Raw genomic sequence first — 6,443 nt, 5'->3', positions numbered from 1 at the left:
CCCGCTGTGAGGGTGGCACCGAGGAATGTGAAACCCTATCATCATTGCTTTGGCAAATCTATCCACCTGCGACAAACTCCTGTAAATTGAATCCCTTATTTTCAATGAGACAGTGTGTGTGGAACCCATACCACAGAGAGAGTCCGTGTGTGTGGAACCCATACCTCAGAGAGAGTCCGTGTGTGTGGAACCCATACCGCAGAGAGAGTCCGTGTGTGTGGAACCCATACCGCAGAGAGAGTCCGTGTGTGTGGAACCCATACCGCAGAGAGAGTCCGTGTGTGTGGAACCCATGCCTCAGAGAGAGTCCGTGTGTGTGGAACCCATACCCCAATGAAGCCAGTGTGTGCAGAACCTGTACTCCAGTGAGAGTCATAGTGTGTAGGGCCTGTACCCCATACAGTCTCTCTCTCTCTCTCTATTTCTTTCACACCCACACTCATACATAGACTCTCTCTCACACACACACATATGATCTGCCTGTCTCTCTCACCCACATACACACACACACAAAATCTCTCCATCCTTCTCTCTGCCACTCTCTCTCTCTCTCACACACACAGACCCAATCTCTGTCCCTCTTTCACTCACACAAAAACAATCTCTCTGTCTGTTTATCTATCTGTCTGTCTCTCTCTCTGTCACACATAATCTCTCTGTCCCTCACACACATACACATGCACACACACACGATCTCTCTGTCCCTCTCTCTCACATGCACACGATCTCTCTGTCCCTCTCTCACTTTCATGCGCACACAATCTCTCTGTCTCTCAAACACACACATATACACACAAGGGGGAGAGAGAGGGTTAGGGAAGAGAGAGAGAGTTGAGGGGCAGAGGGAGACAGAGAGGCAGTGAGAGGGAGAGGGGGAAGAGTGAAATATCTTGATATTAGCTGCTTGTGGTAGTAGATTCCAGTATTAGATACTATATGATACTCTGTACTAGAAAGGGAGTCACCTGACCTGAGAGTTGAAGATCAGATACTGCATGTTGGAGCCTGTCTTGGTAGAATTCAGTTACTGCAGGGGAATGTGTTTATGTTAGGAAAATGTGTTATCAAAAAGTTATCTTAGCTACAATGTCGATGGCCTGTGTGCATCATTGTAACAAAAAACAAGACATGGGGCGGAATTTTGTCGTCGGCAAGCAGGGGGCGGGGCCCGCTCGCCGACGTGTAAAATGACGCAGGATGATGTCGGGCGGAACCCCTGACATCATCCCGCCCCATTTAAATTTTCAGGAAGGAGGGGGCGCAGCAAAATCAGCTGCGGGCCAATTGAGGCCATTGAGAGGATAATTGAACCAATTAAAGGACAAGGTTGGTGGGCAGGCCAGGAGCCCCGGCTGCAAATAGAGAAAACATGAAACCTCATCCAGCGGCGGGATGAGGTTTCATGCAGGGTTTTAAAAATTTTAATAAAGTTATTCTGTAAATTATGAACATGTCCCATCTTATATTTTACAAGGTGTAAGCGATCTCCCTGAGGCTGCACTTAGCCTCAGGGAGGTGTGCGCTTTTTCGTGTGCATGCGTGAAAAACCGCACTCTCGCTTTTAGTGAATCCCCCTTGCCCGCACGGGGAGCGCATAGCGCTTCCCGCCGGATGTCACGCTGGCCGGGCCTTAATTGGCCCGCCCACGTAAAATAGCGGCGCGGCCCGCTTATCAGGCGGGGATTGGCTTCCCACCCTCCGGAGATTGGGTCGGGCCCGCCCGCCTGACAGGCAGAAAATTCTGCCCATGGTGTCAGAAGTAAACTAAACGCAGCAATGGAGTTTCTGAAACCACTGAGAGAGCTCAGCTTGGAGGGAAATCCAACTGCCTTTTATAGAGGGTGTGAACATGTTGACAGGGTTTATGAACATAATCTACATATCAACGACATGACTACCCAAGATAAATAGAATTAGGGACTCCTGTGATGTGTGGAGAATGTTCCATGCTACAAATGAGGAAGGTTTTACCAAGACAGGAAATGTATATTTTCTAATTTTTATAAGACCTTTTAATAGGACTTTGCAAATTGTTACAAACATACAAATCTGTAACTGATGACTAGTCTCTGTTTCTTTTCCCCAAACGTGAGGTTGCATCGCAGACTAACAAGTGGTTAGGATTTGGAATGCACTGGCTTAGAGCGGGCGATACCAATTCAGTTGTAGCCCTGAATAGGGAAATAGATGAATACTTGAAGGAGATATAATTACAGAGATAGGGGGAAATAGCAGATAAATGTGTCTAACTGATTGCTCTTCAAAAGAGCTGGCATAGACTCAATGGCCTTCTGCAATGTACTATTCTCTGATTCTATGTGAATCTTATAAAATCAGATTGACTGTTGAGCTGCAGTTTGTTAATCTATTTGAATCTTCACTAGAAATGGTGAAATTCTGGCATCTAATTTGAAAGGAATAAATGTCAGCAAGTTATACCCAGCAGTTTTTAGACCAAGGTTTCTATTTTACTTTTAAATAATCTTTCTGGAATTGTTAAAAAATTGCTCTCCTGAGTTTAGCATTTATGTTCAGTGAAGGATGATCACTCTGACAGGTTTGTTTAGCCACATCACACATGAATAGAATTTTATAGAACAGTTTATAAAATGCTACAATTTAAAAGAAAAACACCATTCGTTACAGTATAGTGGCCAAAAAGAAAAGGTAGAATAAATAGCACTCAGATCAGGAATCTTCATCCACTGCAGTGTTTCTTAGAGGAAGTGATTAGCGAAAATCAACATAACGAGATGATTAGGTTCATCACAACTAAATCAAAACTGTACATTGAAATAATGTTCAATTATATTAGAGTGAGCAACACTTCCTTGACATTTATAACAAAAGTGTCCTTGCTGTTTACTTACAATAATGCACAGCAAATTATGAAATGTGAAGCACCTCGCCGCTTCATCATGCCGGGCGCCATATTTAAAGTCCAGTCGCGTGCACACATCTCAGTGCTTCCAGCCCACGACTGCTGCAGGGAAGTTGTCCACGAAAGGCACAAAGATTGCAGCCCCCAGGTTCAATGATGCATCACTGGAATGCCTTTTGGATGCCTTTCCGGTGCAACATCCATCAGACAACCATACTGTGAATGATGTGTCCTGTTTCATAGGCCACTGCCATGCACTAAGTATCTCCCCTTGCTTCTGAAGGCATATCTGGGAAACAGCCAATGGAATCAATGATCAAGGACCTCCAATGAAGCCCCAAAGAAACCTCTGAAGAGGACGCACCCTTCTTAAAGGCCCATCACCTCGCTCACCCACACCCTCCACCAGTGCAGAGACACACACCTCGATGGGACCAAGCTTTAGAATAGCCTCGGGATCACAATCTGGTGAGCAAAACGCGCTGCCTGATCTGGCAGGAGGGACTCCCCTGGTGTCCGGCACTCGGAGGACTGTTGGAGGCCAGATATTTGCTGAGTCCGAGTCAGATGACAAGCCTCTGGACTCGGTCATGTCACAGTTGCTGGAGCTGCAAAGGCAAGCTCGGGAACATCAGGAAGGGATGTCCGCTGCACTCCTCTGCAAGGTACGATGGAACAGTCCGTTGGTCTTCAGGCTGAGGTGACAGCGCCGGCATGCCAACGCACTGAGGTCAACACTGGTAGGATGGTGGCCGCCATGGAGACCTTGGTCCATGACATTGGTCCTGCACTGCTGCGCGGGCTCAACTCCATCGCTGACGCCATAGCTGGCCTCCAACAGTGTGCACATGAGTGGAGTGCCGGGCAGCTCGATCTCACTGCAGCTACACTTTCTCCTCAAGTAGTCAGCCTGGGGCCCTTAAGCACCCACAGGGAGGAGGGTCAGCAGGTGCATACCCCAGGGCCATCCATCCAGGTGACTCCAAGAATGTCCAGCCCATGACTCCCCTCTTCCTGTGGCCTCAGCAGTTCCAGCTCCACAGGCCGAGGAGGGTGCTACTGCCACACAGCAGGATCCTGAAAGCAGGCCAGGGTCCTCCAAGTCTCAGCCCTCCAGAGGACGCCCGCCAAGATCATCACAGGGCGTTGCAGTCAGGAGGCTGCTCCACCTCCGCTGTGGATGTCCGGGAAGCACCACGATGTAGCGGCAGGGTTAGGAAATTAAGAATGAGTTGCACAGCCTGGGCACGGGTGTTAATCACCTGCACATACTGTTCACTATTGTCAATAAACTCCCAAGAATGTCTCCCTGCCTATGGCTCCTTGTTCTGATGAGCAGTGTTCTTGTCACTCAGATGTGAAAATTTCTGCACAAGATAAAGGCAGGTGTCTCAGTCCAGGGCCTCTTCCCTGTGCTCTGTGCAACCTTCAGACTAAAGTGATGGTCTGGCCTCACACTCCCTGGAGACGTTACTGGTGCCTGCGCCTCACCGGTGCTGGTCATTGCTGCCAGAATGTAGTAGGCAGGCATCACAGAGTTTCAGCATTGTCTCTGTGTGCTCTCAGCGCCTTTAAGGTGGGGCTGGTCCCCATCTCTTCATCATCTGTGACCAGTGACGCTTTGCTCCTGAAGGACTCAGGTGCTGAAGGTGGACAAAGGATCAGATGCTTCCATAGTTTCAGGGCTGCGTCTCTATGATATGACCCTGAGCACAGATCGCAAGCGAGCTGCCCTCAGCCAGACAGGAGTCAGACATTCTCAGAGGCTATGTGAAGATCTATGGAGTGTCCTCACTGCATGTTGTCATCATCCTCCTGCAACTGAGCGACTATTAGGGCCTCCACGCATCTCCATGACAGGAGCATTCTCAGAGAGTATTGGTGCTGCCATAAGCCAGACTGGAGTCAAACGTTCACAACTGTGATGTGAGGATCTATGGTGTCCCCTCACTGCATGTTGTTATCATCTTCCACAAATCTAGCAGCTATTCGGGCCACCCGAGTGTGCCTGCCTTGTCTAGCCTGTGCGGGGGCCTCATCCCCATCATTGTTGCCTTCGAGGACCTCCTCGCCCTCATTCCCAACAATGTGCTCTTCATTGGAGGAGACCCGCAGCTCCTCCATCTCCTCCTCAGCCAGCACCACTCCCTGTTGCAGCGCCAGGTTGTATAGGGTGCAGCAGGCGACGACGATGTGTGACATTCTCTGTGGACTATATTGCAGGACACCACCAGGCCGATCCAGGCACCGGAACCTCATTTTCAGCATCCCGATGGTTTGCTCCACCAAGTTGTGAGCTGCAGCATGAGCCTTGTTATACCGTCGTTCTTTTGCAGTTTGAGGCCGCTGAACATATGTCATCAGCCACAGCCTCTGTGGGTAGCCCTTTTCCCCAAGGAGCCACCCCTGCAACTTCTGTGGACCCTGGAAGACTTCAGGGATCTGTGAATGACTGAGGATGTAGGAGTCGTGCACATTCGCTGGAAAACTTGCGCTGACATGCAGGATGTTTTTCTGGTGGTTGCGCATTAGCTGCACATTAAGCAAATGGAAGCCCTTGCTGTTGATATAGTTCACCGCGTGTTGCGACAGAGATCTGAGCACCACATGAGTGCGGTCAATTGCCCCCTGCACCTATGGGAAGCCCGAGATCTCGGCGAATCCAATCATTCTTGCATCCTGGCTCTCCTGGTCCTGGGCGAAATGCTCAAACGTGTGTGCCCTCGCAAAGACGACATCCGTGATCTCATAAATGCATTTGCGGGTGGAGGCTTGCAATATCCCACAGAGGAGCCCTGAAAGGAGCCACTGGTGTAGAAATTGAGCACTGCCGTCACTTTCATGGCCACTGGCAGTGGATGCCCTCCATGTTCCTGTGGCGCCAAATCCTGCAGTAACTGGCAGATGTGACTGACCAGTTCCCTAGACATGCGCAGTCTTTGGCAACACTGGTTCTGAGTCATCTGCAGGAAAAAGGGGATATAGACGCCTCCTGAGTGTCGCTAGGTGCCAACAAGTGACAGCTCGCTGTGGCTCTTCGGTGCCAAGTGCGGAAGCCCCAGCCACTCCGTCTTCCTAAGGTTGCTGCTCCTGCCTCTGCGCAGCCAGGAGCTTCAGTTGCTCTCTCCTACATCGTCTTTGCACTCTGTAGGCTATCAGGCATACAGATAGTTCACCAGATTCCATGATCCTGATGTACTCCTCCTGCAGGGTAAAAGAGAGACACGTGGTTAGCATGGGTGAACTATGAACCTGTCCTGGTTAAGTGTGATGGCCCTTAACGCTTCCTGGAGAGTGCTGGCCACCACTTGGATGGCCAGAGATTACTGCGTAGTGTATCTGCCCAAAACCCCACCCACCTCTACCCCACTCCACTCGACCGATTGGCAGCAGCTTTGCCCATTGGACTGCATGCTGTGCTCTCAGCTCAGGTGCAGGCATTCTCCTAACCCATGCTGCAAGGCTGCACTGTTAGCTTGAACCATCAGGGAGACTGGTCCAAACCGGGGTGATGACATTGCGAGGGGCTGTGAGTACCTCCACCAGTGACTGCTCCATGGCC

The sequence above is a fragment of the Cetorhinus maximus genome, chromosome 21 (assembly GCF_964194155.1).
Source record: "Cetorhinus maximus chromosome 21, sCetMax3.hap1.1, whole genome shotgun sequence".
NCBI classification, from domain to species: Eukaryota; Metazoa; Chordata; class Chondrichthyes; order Lamniformes; family Cetorhinidae; genus Cetorhinus; species Cetorhinus maximus.
The sequence above is the reverse complement of the archived record's forward strand: the minus strand, read 5'-3'. Positions refer to the sequence as shown.